Raw genomic sequence first — 17,877 nt, 5'->3', positions numbered from 1 at the left:
CGAACTTTTTCTGGCTATTGTTGATGAACTCACTCTTAAAGTGTTTTGATCATTATGAATGAGTTCTAATTTGCATTGTCTTGTGGGTATAATTTTTTCTGTTAAAGGTTGAACTATTTCGTTTGACATGAATATATATAATTGTTCAATTGCATCATTTTGCTTGGGCATCACTATTTTGGAAGTAGACAGACCCATAGAACAGAGTATCTAAGGTCATTCTTCTATGTCAAGCATGGCTGCTGAGTGAGGGTGGAGGGAAATAATGTATCCTTGATTATTAGAGTCCACTATTTCTATGCATGTTGTAAAAACAATCAGTTCAAGCAAAAAGATTGCTAATTGGGTCTGCTCCTTATTAAGTCATCGTAGATCATGTATTTGAATTGTTAAGGATTTATTTTTGTATCTGGAGCAAACGTCATTGAAATTGAACTGGTTTCCTGCATGTCTACAACTGGAGACGTTCGGTTTGTTCTCTTGTTATAGAAATGTTTGAACGGATTAGGTGATGATGGTTGTTGATGAAAATTGATGGCTATTGCAGGATAACAAATATGTCAGCTGATGAACAAGGTCCATCTAAACCTGTGAGGAGCGGGTTGCTTTTGTTTAGAACTGAGTTTATGAATAAGTGTAAGAAGAAGTTCAAGAATGTGACCCAATGCACTAAAGCAGTGACAAAGGCATGGAAAGAACTGCCTGAATCAGAGAGACAAAGATATAAAGATGAGGCAAAGAAAACAAGGCCACCAAAGGCAACAACGAGCAACTACCAGCTTCCTTTTCATTGTCGTAGTGCACTAGGACAGTTCATTTCCTTGGCAGTGTATGTTAAGGACAACAAGGATCTGAAAGACGAGGTTCAAGCAATGGGGTTGTCAAGGTTGCTAGAGTTGAGACTTCGTAGACTCCCTCAAGACATTTGTGCTGCTATGATGCGTTCATATGATCCACCAACGCAGCAATTTCTCATTAGGGGAATGTCTAGAAAACTGGATGCAGTAGATGTGCAAATGCTCTTAGGCATACCCCATGTTGGGAGAAGGGAGGTGACATCTGAAGTTACTAAGGACGACCCTGCATTTATAAGCCTTAGGCTTAATTATTTCCAGAAGTCTTATACAGATATTTTGAAGGTGATAACATCTGGACAAAAGAAGGGTGATGAATTTAAAATGTTGTTTATGCTCCACACACTTGGAACTCTGTTATGCCCCACTTCTAGTGGAAGAGTAAGTGAGCGACTGATAAAGGTGGTGGCTGCAACAAAGGATTCATTTGTGGAATATGATTGGGCTACGTTTGTGGTGCAAGAGCTGTCGAAGGAGATGGAAGATTATTTGAGGGTTGTGAGGAAGCAGGATGGCAGCTGCAATGTTGGTAGATGCATATACCTATTACTGGTATGCATTTTTTTTATTAGTTATTGTTTTGCCACTGTAACAGTGTTAATGTCATTTAATTGGTGATACAGCTATATTTGCTTGAGTATTTTCCTATAACTGAAAGTGCAAAGCATGACCACACTGAGGCCATATCATTCTGGACGGATAAGAGGGTCAACGAAATGAGTAATAAAGAAAGAAAGAGCCGTATTGGACTTCTCTATTCAGAAGGGCGTGCTGGAGTGCCTGATAATAAGGGAGGAAGCGAATCTGTACCTTATCTAGACCCGGTAAAGGCAACCTTGTTAAATAGTGATTTTGTTTATATTATTTAGTAATATGTCATGTTTACAAACTTATGTAACCTTCTCAAATATTTTTGAAATAACAATACATACTGAAAATTTTTTTGGTTTCCTATAGGAGTTGAAAGATTTGCGTGAGAGGTTGGTGGGGATTATTAGAGAAAATAGCAACAAACTTGTGGCTATTGTTGACAATGAGCTGATGAAGGTACAGCTGGGAAGGGAGTACAGGCCGAAATCTAACAATAAAAGGCATGTACGGCCCCATGAGGAAGAACAACTTGAAGGTGAAGCTGATGGAGAAGATGATGGCGAGAAGGACAAGGATGGTGATGCAGAAGATGATGGTGAGAAGGACAGGGATGGTGATGCAGAAGATGATGGTGAGAAGGACAGGGATGGTGATGGAGAAAATGAAGATTCTGAACATGATATTGAGGAAGAAGAAGGTGAAGAGGAAGATATTGAACAAGTATCATTGCAATTATCTCCTATCACCATCATTCACCCAGATGCTGAAGGAGGAGCATCGGATGAAGAGGAAGTACTGGACAAGGCAGAACAAGTAAGAAGATCAAAAAGGCCGATGAAGCCCGCCCCAAAACTACAGTCTCCCTGGGTTGTGCCAAAGGTTGTGAAGAGAACAAACCGAAAGATGGATGACAAGGAAAAATTTTTCATCACTGTCTCCAAAATGTGCAGTTCAGCTGATGGTGACAAGTAAGCCTTTTATTGCTATTAAATAAATGTGAATGAAACTTTTTGTGGCCTGTCTAAGCAAAATGAGTACTTGATCTGCAGGAGGTTGGTTGAGTTGTATGACTTCCATGTAACTCGTGATGATCTAAGGTCATTGGGTGGAATGCATAGAGTTAGTAACCATGTAATGAAATCTCCACCTGATTAGCTATTGTGTATAACAGATGCTGTGCAAGCTGAAACTTAAAAATTTTCTCATGTGTCAAACAGGTCATGTCAATGGTGTGCCACATGCTGATGGGAGAAATAAAAGAGGGGGGTAGACAAGTTAGACGACACATATTTGATGCCTACTTTATGGTAAGATTGCTGTAATATTACTTAATTTCAGCAATAGTTTATGTCAATATGCTTATAGTGTCATATTTTGCAGTCCAAACTTTGTAGTCTAGGGTAGAGTGTTGCAGTGAGCAAGAAGGAACTACAAGAGGAACATGTTGGTTACAACATTGGGGATTGTGACTTGATTTTGGGACCAGCACTTGTAGACCAACACTGGTTCTGCTTTGTGCTGGAGCCGAAGGTCATGAACTTCTACGTGCTGGATTCACTGAACGTATATGTTAGCGGGCAGCCAAAGAAAAAGAACAAGCAGAAGGGAACAATTGTTGACGATATGGAAAAGTTCCACAACATTTGTGTATGTACCAATTATTGTTTATAATTAATCTGTTCCATTTTTATTTCATTGATTGCTATTGTTTTATCCAGCGGGACCGGTTTCACGATATTATAGAATTGGTTCAGCCAAAGTTGATTGGGAAGAAGCCAAAGCCTGATATAATTTATCCTGATGTTGCAAAACAAAACAACATGTGAGTGTGATTAACTTTTTTGTTCTTTAAATTGATTGGTTGGCTGGATGTTATTGGGCAAAATTGTTAACACGTCATGACATGCTGTGTGCAGCAAGGACTGTGGAGTCTATGTTATGCTATGGTTAAAATCGTGGCATCCACAGGCAGCGCTTAATTATACTCCTGTACGTTTTATGTAATTAATGATTGTTTGTTGTGATTGATTATTGCCTTATGTGACGAGGAATTCAATGTCTGTGCAGGATCAAGTGGCTCAATTTAGGCGTGATCTAATGTGGTGGATGGTTAATCATCCTAACAATGCATGTCGTGATGCTGCCTTAACACTATTGGAGGAACAAGAAGATACTAGAAAAAGCAAACGACAGCGATCAACTCAATAGGAGTGTCAAGAATTAGTATTTACATGTGTATAGGACAATTTGGAAAGGTTTCTTCAATAGTAACCATGTAATTTCAAAGGGGATGATGTTGTACCGATAATGTACATAGTCAAATTCTGGGTGATTATCAATTTACGACTTGTTATTAAGTTTAGTACTTAGATCTATTTAAAGAATGACTATAACATTTTTATCATTACCTATATTCGTTTAAGCAAATAACTAGTCACTGATTTGTAGTTAGTGGTGCGCAATGAATAATTATATTCATTCACTAGTTCGATTTGAGAAAGCACTAGAAGTGTGTAATCATTACCTACATCTGTGTAGAAAATAACTACTTACTATATGAACGTACGCAGAAATGGCCCATGAGGAGTTTCATTGAGAGCCAGTACAAGTGATAAGGTTATTACCCACAGCTAATCAACAATTCACTAGAACTGTGTAGGCATTACCTACATCAAAGTAGAAAATAACTACTTACTATATCCACGTACGCAGAAATGGCCCATGAGGAGTTTCATTGAGAGCCAGTACAAATGATGAGGTTATTACCCACAGCTGATCAACAATTCACTAGAAGTGTGTAGGCATTACCTACATCAGTGTAGAAAATAACTACTTACTATATCCACGTACGCAGAAATGGCCCATGAGGAGTTTCATTGAGAGTAAGTACAAGTGATGAGGTTATTACCCACAGCTGATCAACAATTCACTAGAAGTGTGTAGGCATTACCTACATCGGTGTAGAAAATAACTACTTACTATATGAACGTACACAGAAATGGCCCATGAGGAGTTTCATTGAGAGTCAGTACAAGTGATGACCTTATTAACAACATCTAATCACCAGTTCACTAGAAGTGTGTAGGCATTACCTACATTGGTGTAGAAAATAACTACTTACTATGTCAACGTACGCAGAAATGGCCCATGAGGAGTTTCATTGAGAGTCAGTACAAGTGATGACCTTCTTAACAACATCTCATCACCAGTTCACTAGAAGTGTGTAGGCATTACCTACATCGGTGTAGAAAATAACTACTTACTATATCAACGTACGCAGAAATGGCCCATGAGGAGTTTCATTGAGAGTCAGTACAAGTGATGACCTTATTAACAACATCTAATCGCCAGTTCACTAGAAGTGTGTAGGCATTACCTACATCGGTGTAGAAAATAACTACTTACTATGTCAACGTACGCAGAAATGGCCCATGAGGAGTTTCATTGAGAGTCAGTACAAGTGATGACCTTATTAACAACATCTCATCACTAGTTCACTAGAAGTGTGTAGGAATTACCTACATCGGTGTAGAAAATAACTACTTACTATATCAACGTACGCAGAAATGGCCCATGAGGAGTTTCATTGAGAGTCAGTACAACTGATGAGGTTATTACCCACAGCTGATCAACAATTCACTAGAAGTGTGTAGGCATTACCTACATCGGTGTAGAAAATAACTACTTACTATATGAACGTACGCAGAAATGGCCCATGAGGAGTTTCATTGAGAGCCAGTACAAGTGATGACCTTATTAACAACATCTAATCGCCAGTTCACTAGAAGTGTGTAGGCATTACCTACATCGGTGTAGAAAATAACTACTTACTATGTCAACGTACGTAGAAATGGCCCATGAGGAGTTTCATTGAGAGTCAGTACAAGTGATGACCTTATTAACAACATCTCATCACCAGTTCACTAGAAGTGTGTAGGCATTACCTACATCGGTGTAGAAAATAACTACTTACTATGTCAACGTACGCAGAAATGGCCCATGAGGAGTTTCATTGAGAGTCAGTACAACTGAAGAGGTTATTACCCACAGCTGATCAACAATTCACTAGAAGTGTGTAGGCATTACCTCCATCGGTGTAGAAAATAACTACTTACTATATGAATGTACGCAGAAATGGCCCATGAGGAGTTTCATTGAGAGTTAGTACAAGTGATGACCTTATTAACAACATCTAATCGCCAGTTCACTAGAAGTGTGTAGGCATTACCTACATCGGTGTAGAAAATAACTACTTACTATGTCAACGTACGCAGAAATGGCCCATGAGGAGTTTTATTGAGAGTCAGTACAAGTGATGACCTTATTAACAACATCTAATCGCCAGTTCACTAGATGTGTGTAGGCATTACCTACATGCACGTTTGTCATGCACCAATAACTACTCACAGTAGCATAATTGTAGATAGGAAAAATAACATGACAGCAAATGCATCACAATTACAACAATAGAATAGAGAATAACAACATCACTTTAGTCATTGACCAACAATCATCAAATACATCACAATAACTAATTTACATATGTTTCATGACAAGTGGACATTAAGATGATGCTTCTACTTAATGTTTCATTGTCAAGGACATCACCCACCCAACCGTCCACAGTAATTACAATGATATAACAATAACAGTTAAAGCATTGACCAACAAAAAACATACCCAACAACATAATGCCAACATGGCCATTAACCAAAAACCAACATGGCCAATACATTAAACTATTTACATTTTTTCAATCAAAAAAATGGCCCTACAGTGCTAACAAAAAAATGACGCATCACATGGTGTACATCCCAAATCAACTTGGATTTGGGTTTTTGCACGTCCTTCTAGTATGTCCAACTTGATGACATTGAGTACAGCAGTATATCTTTTTGTCTTGGTATTGTGACTCATGCCTTGTAATCTTAGGCCTTCCAGGAGCCCGACTTGTGATTGGGGGTTGCAGCAAAATTTGATTAGATATATTCTCCATCCTATAGTCATTTAAATTTGGCATGTCAATTGTGACCACTGGAATCATGCACCTCCCATAAATCTTCTGCTGACATGAAAATTTGTACCATTCCTCAATGTAATCATAAATATCACCATGGACAGTTTTCACCGCTGCACAAGCATGCCTACATGGAATCCCCGTCATCTGCCACTCTGCACAACTATAATGGTGCAAGCTGAGACTCACTCGGTGGTGTCCACGTGAGGTTTGGACATTGACATTTCCCCTACCATAATCTGTTGTAATGAACTGCTTACTAACCTCTACATTTTCCTTTACTTTGGTCTCTATCTTTGGCCCTATACAACTCTTCCATTTTGTCATTGCCACACTTGATGCTTGCATCTTTTTCGCAACTTTCTCACGATGCTCATGAATCATTTGGGCTACATTGTGCTTTCTTTCCTTGACCATCCAAGCATTGAATGATTCAGCAATATTGGTGGTTATATTATCCCATCGTTTATATGGGAACTTGCTCACAGCCCACTTATCTACATCCCCATGATTGTTAAGCCAGTCAAATAACTCTGGAGAGAACTCCCTCATTTTTGCCATTGCCTTGTCAAATTCATCGTCAACCCTAGCCCATGCAGTCCATTGCCAGGCATAATGCTCATTCGTATTGGCATTGGCGATTATGCTTTGAAGGTTGATGCCAATAATCTTTCTATCTTCAATCACTTTCTCTTTTCTCCATATCTTGATTGCGCATTAAATTATCAATCCTCAAATTGGATAATTTATTCTGTAGTCCAGTGAGGAGTTTCTTTCATAGCATAAATTCTCCTGTTAAGAATTCAACAACTTCTTGCAAGGAGAATAGTTAGTACAATCAAATATCAAATGTATACATAATTCTTTCTATAAATTGTTTTCGAATTGGATCATGAAAGGAAAATGTGAAAGCAACTCATCATCAAAACTAATCAATTGACAGTGAATGTAGATGAGTATACTATTTTGACGAAGGAGATGAGCTTTTAAGATATAAGACACATGTGAATGTGAAGTTCCCCTTTAATCAGAAAATTGATAGGGTGGAGACTAAGAATGATCAAATAAGAATAGTTGAAACACAATGCATAATTATAGATCACATTAAAGCAATTGATCAAATATGTTATGAATAAATTTTTTTTTTTTTGCAGTGAGAAGTCATACCTGTCTAAGTTGATCGATCATGTGATCGATTAACAGTTATTCAATCAGTTAGTTGATAATTCTTACCAAATTGAGTGATGTGTTTCAGATCCTCGTTGCTCCCGATCGATGTGTTAATCGATAATTGACTTATCGATCAGCTTATCGATAATTCTCCCTTCATTTTCATTCTTTCGCCTTACATATTTCATTTATCGATCAGTTGATCGATAAATTGACCTTTTCTTGTAGCATGATTATCGATGTCTTCATCGATCATTCCATACTCTGTTTACCTCTGTTTTTCTTCAACAAAACAGAGCTTTCTGCAAAATAAATTTCTATCTACTTTGATACTTAAGTTAGTTTCTTAATCATCAAAACTTTAAATCTAAATACTCAAAATAAAGAAGTAATGCAGAATTTCTTACAGCTCATTGGGATTTACCATTCCCAATTCTCTTCGAAAGAAGTTGAACTTCTGTTGATCTAGAGGCTTCGTGAAGATGTCGACTATTTGATATTCAGTGGGGATGAATTCTACCTTTACATCTTTCTTTTGAACATGATCCCGAATGAAATGATGTTGAGCATCGATATGCTTAGTTTGGGCATCGTGGACTAGATTCTTGGACAGATTTATCGTACTCGTGTCATCACATAGGATAGAAATCTCTCGTAAGTTGATTCCTAGATCTTGTAGTTGTTGCTTTAACCATAGAATCTGAGCACAACAGCTGGCAGTGGCCACATATTCTGATTCTGTTGAAGAGATTGCCACAATATTTTGCTTTTTGCTTGACCCCGAGACAAGGCACCCTCTGAGAGATTGACATTGTCCACTGGTGCTTTTTCTGTCTGTTTTGTTTCCTTTGTGATCAGCATCTAAGTATCCCATTAGATATTCTACTCCTTTCTTTAGATACCATATTCCTAGATTTGGTGTTCCGACAAGATATCTGAGGATTCTCTTGACAGCTTTTTCATGTGATAGCTTGGGAGCTAATTGATCTCTAGCAAACATTTCCATGCTAAACTAAATGTCTAGTTTGCTTGCCGTGAGGTAGAGTAGTGATCCAATCATCCCTCTATATTTAGTCAAGTTCACATCCTTGCCATTCTCGTCCACATCCAACGATATGGTTGAGCTTATAGGTGTATTTGCACTGTTGGCTTACTCCAAACCATATTTCTTTAGAAGTTCTCTGAGATACTTTGTTCGAGATATGAAGATCCCATTCTTCTTCTGTTTGATTTGCAACCCGAGGAAGAAATTCAATTCTCCCATAATTGACATCTCCATCAATAGAATTTTTTCTTATAATTCTTTAGGATACCTACAACACAAATATTAGTTCTTCGGTACCCAACCTCTCTTGGGTCCATACCATGTTAGCTACAATGACTCTTATGCTCTTATATGCTCTTATATGGATTAAACCATATGATTTCTGAGCAAAGAAGGTATCAAAAGATTTTATAACTAAATGACCATCTATCATACATTCTTTTTGAAATTAGACTTGATCAGATCAACTTTATGAAAAACTAAAAGCTTGCGTGAAAACAGGTTAGCCATGAATGATCATGAATTTGAAAACGATGATTTATTCAAATCATGAGCGTTATGTAAAAATATGCATATGAAGCTAGAAGATAAATAATGCTTCCTTTGAAATAAGGTTTTTAACGCACTTGTTTAAAATATGAATGTTGAAAACAAAGGTTTTTTAAAAAACTTGTTAAAAGTAAATACTTTTGTTTTAAAAAAATGTGGAAGTCAACAAATTGAGGGAAAATATCATATAGCTTCAATTTGTAAGATCATATCGGATAACTTGTCAAATGACAATATTAACACATTAGAGAGTTTTTCTGAGAGTAAAAGTCATATGGATAAGATGTTACCCGAAAGGCTTTTCACGATGGAGGTTCAAAGACTTTGCTCACACTCAAATACTGGATTTTTGAATAATGAAGTACATTAACTCATTAGTCCAGATGACTAGTAGGTTAAATAGATTCCAGAAGCTATACGAGTCATTCCATTGAAATGGTTAATCACATAATCGTGCTTGGAATAACTCAGTCAATAAGGATAAACACATTAAGCATAAGGCTTTGACGTATTGGAATCTTTTTGTAAGGATAGACTTGAAACTCATATGGATGGTTAACTTGTTAGACGAAGGTCTAACTTGTTGAAGAATAGAATTTGGGAGTTCAAGTATAGGATAGCACATTAAAATCAAGAATTAACACATTAGAGATGGAGAAAACTCTGTTAGAAGGATTTGAAGCATTTCTGACTTTTAGCACTCAAAATATTAACTTCCAATTTTAAAAATCATTTGAATGCAAAACGAAAATGAATATCTTTGAAATCATTTGTATGCACTTTAACAATGAGTTTTAAAAAAAATTTGGATTGTGCATTTGAAAATACAAACACATAGAAAATTATGCACAATTCTATTTTCGGTCCATTTAGCAATCGGAAAATAATTTGAAGATCATAAAAGATTGATTGCTAATGGAATGCAACAAGGAACAAGCATTCATTACCCAAATATGAATTTCATATCAGCACAGTAAAGGGTAAAGATTAGATATCACCATATTTTCTCTTGTCCTTGTGGCAGCTTGCTTGATTTTGATGCATTAGCATTGATTTTTCTTCTTTCCACGTTCAGCACCAAAAACCATACCAGATCAACTTTCTCAAGATTTGTTCATCAATTCCTTTGTGGTCACAATCTTGAGGAAAGGCTTTCTCCCTTCTTTCTTAGGTACTTGGAGGATTGCTTTTGCATACCCAATGCACCTTTCTGTGAGGTTGAGACTTTTGATTCCTTGCTTTGGATGCTTGCAATATTCTCTCATAAAATGTAGACTCAAGAAGTCTTCTACTTAATGCTTGAGAGATCCTCCGTTTCTTGTTCTCCTCAAGGTAATCGAATTTTACACTGTGGTAGTCCATCCTTGAGGCGCAATGTACTCCTTTGGCTTGTATCCATTGCTTCCTATGATTGGACTTTGTAGTTCCAGCAATGGGTGCTCTAAGAGTTCTCATATTGATCATGTGAGTAGCTCTCTTAGGCACTTTCTTCTTCTTTAGGTCAATATGTCCGTTCTTAGAAATATCCTGCAAAATTAAAATACTAGAAGGACATTTTGGTACCCATTTTGCTTTGGGTCCTTGAGTGTTAGCATTGGACTTTACTTGTCCTTTGGGAACCCAAACAAATTTATTTCTCACATTAAGATTTCTTCTAAAATAGCATGCGTGAGAAATGTGACCTAATTTACCACAATAATTGCAAATAATAGAATGATATACATTATGTGATTTTATGCAACTATTGCGTTGGTCAAAAGAATGTAATCTTAAATGATTTCTCCTTGTAAATTCTTTCTTCCCAATAAATTTTCCAGCATGAGTAAAAACATTTTTACTTTTGAAAACAGAATCAATGACTGGTTGATCAACAGTTTTATGTAAACTTTCAAAATCATTTTGCACAAGCAATGTACAAGAAGAGTTGGGACCGTTTACCTTAAGTGCATCTTGAGCTCCAAATAATGATTCATCATATTCATCCATGCTGAGCTCTTTTTGATGCTTGTCTTCCTCTTGCTCTTCTCTGTTGACAGACTTATGGAAGTATTGTGTGATTTCACCTTCTTCGATCTCGACTTCCATTTGTTCACTGAGAGTGGATGATTGTGTATCCCTTTTTTCATCGGTCTCAAGTGAGTTGTCTTCACATTTAGCTTCAACACAAGTGTTAGAAGTATAACAAGAGTCAAGAGTATCTAAAATATTCTTGGCAGTAGAGCAAGATCTGATTTTCTCATAATCAGTTTCAGTTAAAGCACTATACAGAATTTTCATTGCTTGAATGTTCAAAGAAAACATTTTCTTTTCTTTTTCGGTCCAATCCTTTCTTCGTTTAAAAACAAAATCATTTGTAAAAACATATCTCATATCAAAATCAATAGTTTTCAAAAATCGTATCATACGAGCTTTCCAATACCAAAAATCAATATCTTTGAGAAATGGTGGAAGTGTATAATCAAAACCTTCAAAGTCAGCCATGATCTTTGCACTTGAGATCGTTAGATCCTTCAAACAAGTGACCTGCTCTGATACCAAATGTTGGAATGGTTGAACACCCAAGAGGGGGGTGAATTGGGTGTTAGTTAAAATTAAAACCTTTTCGCAATGTAATGAAATTCATGAGAAATTCTGAGTATAAAAACAATGTATCGACATAAGTATAATCACAGTAGTAAAATGGTTTAGCTGGAAATATAAAGAGGTAAGGGAAGAGAAGATGCAAACAGTGATTTATCCTGGTTCGGTCCTCACTGACCTATGTCCAGTCCCCAGGCTCCCCCTGAGATTTTCAATCGACTATCTCCCTCAAGTTTAACACGGGTACTTAAGAACCACTACAATCACAAGTTTGATCCGGGCACTTGTGACGCCACTTACAATTCTTAGACTAACCAGTCTAATTCAACAACAACCTCACACCGAGGTAATACTCCCCCTTACTCACCGTAAGGATACAATCTAATAATGATAATGAAGATTGAATATTTCTTCTCTCAAAGAAGTGATAGATGAATCTTAAGCACGTTTGGGAAACTCTCCTCTCTATCTTACGGATACATATGTTTTCGTCTATGGAGCACAGAGACAGGGAGTTTTCTTTCGGAGCTCTAAATGAGAATATGTTGATTCGGCATTTTAGCATTTGATGTTGTAAGCTTGGACTCTTCTCTTTTCTTTGTTTTGAATGCTCTTCTATTTATAGATGATGTTGGGTAGTTGACCGTTGAGCTTTTTCTTCCTGTTTGGCTTGAAGAATATGACTGTTGGAAGCTTCTGACGAACATCGATTCTTCACATCATAAATTCGTTGTGGCTCTTTATCTGAAATAATGTTCCTCAGATCAAGTGATAAGTATCTGATAATCATAGACACAATAAGTTGGAAAACATGGAATCAATCATCAGATATTCAGAAAGTAAGATGAACTTACTTGATCGATGTCTTGATCGATAAAGCTTTGATCGATTATATTATCGATTAATTACATGAAGAAAAGATATAGCAGATGGATGCAATTATCGAATAGATTATGGATCATATGATGATTGAACACATGATCGATAAATGATGAAGCATGAATACAATGACCCAAAAATGATTTATGCAAGAATAAACCTTTTCAAGTTATGTTTGCCTTCGTATCCTTTTAATAGAGAGTTATGTGTAAAAAGAAGGCTGAGAAAAGCTTTAAAGAAAATAGATCGTTGATTTTAAGAATCATCATAGTCGACTGATGTTTAAACGGAAAACGTTCCATGATCGAACAAGTGATCGAACACTTGTTGATCGAACAGATTATCGATAATCCAAGTGTTACAAAAATGAAACTTCAGTCATTGATGATCGAACAAATTATTGATAAATGGATGATGGATAAGGTTATCGATAAACAAAGTGTTATAGAATAGAATTTTAAGTAATGATTTTCCGAACACATTATCGATAAACAAATAATAGATAACCTTATCGATAAACAATAAGCAAAAGTATATTCGGAGAAAACACATGCTATGTAGGTTGATCGAATAGGTGATCGATTAATGAGTGATCGATAAAGTTATCGATAAAGTAAAACAAGGAGATTTAATCCTGTAAATTCAAAGAACTGATTTATCGATCACGTTACGTGAAAAACAGGGTAGACATGTAAGAGCAATGATCAATCATATTATCGATAAATGACTGATCGATGAGGTAATCGATAAATGGAGACTAAAGCAAAACATAGAATGAGTAGAACGCATTACCATTTATCTGTCTTCTCATCGATAATCTATTTATCGATCATGCTATCGATAAATGCCTATTTATCCATAACGTTAACTTTGTTTATCGATCAAGTGATCGATAAATACATCTATCCATAATGTTATCCGAAAACCATTTATCCAATAGGTTATAAAACCTCAATAATGCATATGAAGATAAAAGAGAAGAATTAAAGAGATAGTACCAGGAACTCGATAAAATGATCGAATATGTAGTTGTTTGATCAGGCTCGAGTAACATCTGATAATGACTTTTCATTTCCTCATTTCTTCTAGTGCTTTTACTCAATAACATGTTTGAGTAGTATGTTGTTTGAGAGATTAATCAATCAATGTAGAACTTCTGGTCTTTGCCTCAATAAATTCGAAGTCTGATTCAAGCAGAACGAAGGTCAACTTTGAGTGATCATAACTCTTCCAATTCAACTCCAAATTTTGCAAATGACCTATCCCCAGAAAGCTCTTTGAGTCTACTTTCTAATGCAACAAGAATCACCCCAAAATTCGTTGTGGTTGAAAATTTATCTTCATCACAATGACTAAAGGTTGGAATCAAGGCGTTAATCCTTACTGCAATGTTTCGAGCAACATATCTCCCTCATATGAAACTCTTTGAAGTTGATTTTGGTGTCCATGAACCGTGTTTTGAGTCTAGTTTCATATGAATTAAGTTTCACCTCAAACGGATTTGTGGTTTGAGAGATATTGAAGAAATACCGAACCTATGTCAGAGCTGAACGAAGAACAGAGCATAACAGAGGATGCATTTTATCGATAACTTGATCGATAAATGGATGATCGATCAAGTGATCGATAATTGCCCATGAAAATCACCTCTGAAGCTTATTTTCCATGTTTATATGAAGGGTGACTCAATATATGATGGTATAACTTCCCGGTTGTATATTTTAGCTTCCGACTGAGCCATCCAAACTTCTGATTGAGCATTGCAACCTTTAACATCAAATCTATGAACTTGAATCTTGATATTTCCATTTGATCTTGCAAGTTCTTCTTTTCTCAATCTCTCTTCTTCTTCTTCCTCTTGATCATTCTCGACAACTCAAAGTTCAAACTCTTTTCTTTTCTTTGCAACCTTTAACATCAAATCTATGAACTTGAATCTTGATATTTCCATTTGATCTTGCAAGTTCTTCTTTTCTCAATCTCTCTTCTTCTTCTTCCTCTTGATCATTCTCGACAACTCAAAGTTCAAACTATTTTCTTTTCTTGAGGAAACTACAAAAGATATTAAGTATGATAGTTAGTCAAAATATGAGGTAAACAATTTATGCAAACTTTTTGCTCTATTATTTGACATCATCAAAACTAATCATATCTAACATAACTTGCAAATTATCTTGGGCACTATGGACATGCTCATTAATGAATGTGGTGACACGAAGATATGGAACATTCTTCCCCAATGCACTTGCACATATTTTCCATGGACAACCTTCCACTTTGCAAATGACAGACATTCTCTCTTTGCTGTTCCTCAAAAATTTAAGCTTAAAGTTATGTGCGATGCTAAACTTGTACAAATACTCCCTAAACAAACCAGCATGTGCAATTTTCTGCCCCTCGCCTGTAAAAAGTTCCAACCATTTACTATAGTTCATCTCAGTAATTTGTGCCACTGCATTCCCTCCACTGGAGCTTGGGCCTTCATGCGGGCCATCATTGCCTACATGTGAGCCACTTGAGACTTGATAAGGAATGCATTCAGCAATACTTTCATGACTCACATGCTCATAATCGTTTCCCAAACTGATATAAGATACAGCCATTTCCTGGCGTGACAATCCCAACCATCTTTCAATTTCAGATTTGCATACATAATAACTACAATTGTTAGCATATTGACAACATCTGTTCCTACATTCACTACATTAGCACAGCAAATAGCAACTTACACCAGCAAAGATTTTTTTACTTACATTTATGTATCAGTCATCTCATGTGGTTCTGTCTCAATTCTGTATGCACGATAACTACATTTGTTAGCATATTGACAACATCTGTTCTTACATTCACTACATTAGCACAGCAAATAGCAACTTACACCAGTAAAGATTTTTTTACTTACATTTGTGCATCAGTCATCTCATGTGGTTCTGTCTCAATTCTACATGCACGATAACTACATTTGTTAGCATATTGAAAACATCTGTTCTTACATTCACTACATTAGCACAGCAAACAGCAACTTACACCAGTAAAGATTTTTTTACTTACATTTGTGCATCAGTCATCTCATGTGGTTCTGTCTCAATTCTGCATGCACGATCACTACATTTGTTAGCATATTAACAATATCTGTTCCAATATTAACTACATTAGCACAGCAAATATCAACTTCCACCAGGAAATTTTTTTTACTTACCTCTGTGTATCATTCATCTCAGGCGGTTCTATCTCAATTGCATGCACGATCATTACATTTGTTAGCATATTGACAACATCTGTTCTTACATTCACTACATTAGCACAACAAATAGCAACTTACACCAGCAAAAAATTTTTTACTTACATTTGCGCATCAGTCATCTCATGTGATTCTGTCTCAATTCTGCATACACGATAACTACAATTGTTAGCATATTAACAATATTTGTTCCCACATTAACTACATTAGCACAACAAATAACAACTTCAACCAGAAGAAATTTATAACTTACATTTCTTGATCATTGATTTTATGTCTTTCAGTCTCATTGCCTTTCAATGATACATACACATGCGCAATGATGTCATTATGCACAAAAAGATTTCTAACTCCGCTATCATCAACAAGATCAATTAATGTCCTCTCATCATACTTGACAGTATACTTCATGTCCCAACTGCTACCATCATAACCACTGCATTCTGATATAGTTGCCCTTAAATCTTCAAGTGTCATTCCATCTTTTATCGTTTCTGCATGTACTCTGCCTCCATGATATCTAACTTGACCTTCAGGACTAATAACAAATTCTCTATCTACATGAAAGTAACAAAATAATTCCTTCCCAGGAGTGGAGCCAATATTACAATTCATTGTGCAAGCCAAGCTGAAACAATTGAATAATCATTACGTTAGTTCACCGATAATGATATTTTCTCGCTTCTTTAAATAAAGATAAATGACAGTACCTCTTCACTCATTAACAACTTTAGTTTATGCTTTCACACTTTAACATTAGCTATTAACTATAATATCTACCCTATCATAACTGTCATACCTCAAACTTCAATGTCATGCAATCAACTTCGACTTTCTCCCAAAAACAATCCTCCATTCCCCAACACTAATCACTGTAAACCCTACCAAAAAGCAACAAACCCCTATGGATAAATGCTTCAGCTCAGGCAAATAAAAATACGAACTTCACTATACCAACGAAACGCTATAAGTAAGCATGCTTCGACCTTTGTACGTAACCCCATTTACTGTATCAGCTTCGTCGGAGAAAACGTTGATAGACCCATATTGATAAATGATCATGGTAAGGGATGAAAAGACGAAGATTGTGGTGCACAAAATTACTTCACTTGCTTTTTTCAACCTCATTTAGATTTCAAGACCAAGAACGTGTACCCAACCATACCCACAATCACAATACTTCAAAATGAAGAACAAAACCACCGTGATTAGACCCCAGGATGAATAGACGATAACTGTGGTGTGAGAAATTACTAACCTTGCTTGCTTCAACCACCTTCCAAGGTCCCACCGTCCAACGTTCTCCACCTTTCTGCAGTATAATTCTACAGAGCCATAAGTGTCATCGACATTTCCTTGCTTTAGTATAATTCTTTTTGCTTTTACATCAGAAGGGCGAATTTGTCCATTTGCCCTCATTATACAAATGACAGATTGGGTCAATGACCCAATCTATCATTTCTACAATTCCAGGACCCAAACTGGAATTGTATATATTGGAGTGGCTTTATCTGTCATTTTCCCAAAAAATAATAACGAAAATACTAAAGATACAATTTAAACTGAATATTTTTTTACCAAATAAAAATTAAGTAATTATGAGATGCAAAATACCTACAAAGTGTATGCTTATTTTATAATTTACAATTATAAATGTCTTTTTTCTTTTAATGAAAACAATGCAAGCTACTTATCCACATAATCAAAAAAGTGCATACCGTGTTTACCTAACTCCTTTCATTAGCCCCCCTTGCATAAAAGGTGGTTGTTGATGATAGAGGTAAAACGTTTCTTATGCCCTATGAGCGGACTTTGCTAGTGAATCTGCAGCAGTATTTTCTTTCCTACAGACATGATGAATTTGGATTTGCCAATCCCTATGGTAGTACATCTTGGCATCTTCTATAAGGTCCCTAAAAGGGTGGTCATCCTCACACCCTCTACACAAAAA

The sequence above is a fragment of the Neltuma alba genome, unplaced genomic scaffold (assembly GCF_004799145.2).
Source record: "Neltuma alba isolate B1F8T4 unplaced genomic scaffold, ASM479914v2 tig00010583_pilon, whole genome shotgun sequence".
NCBI lineage: Eukaryota > Viridiplantae > Streptophyta > Magnoliopsida > Fabales > Fabaceae > Neltuma > Neltuma alba.
Note: the sequence above shows the minus strand (reverse complement) of the source record.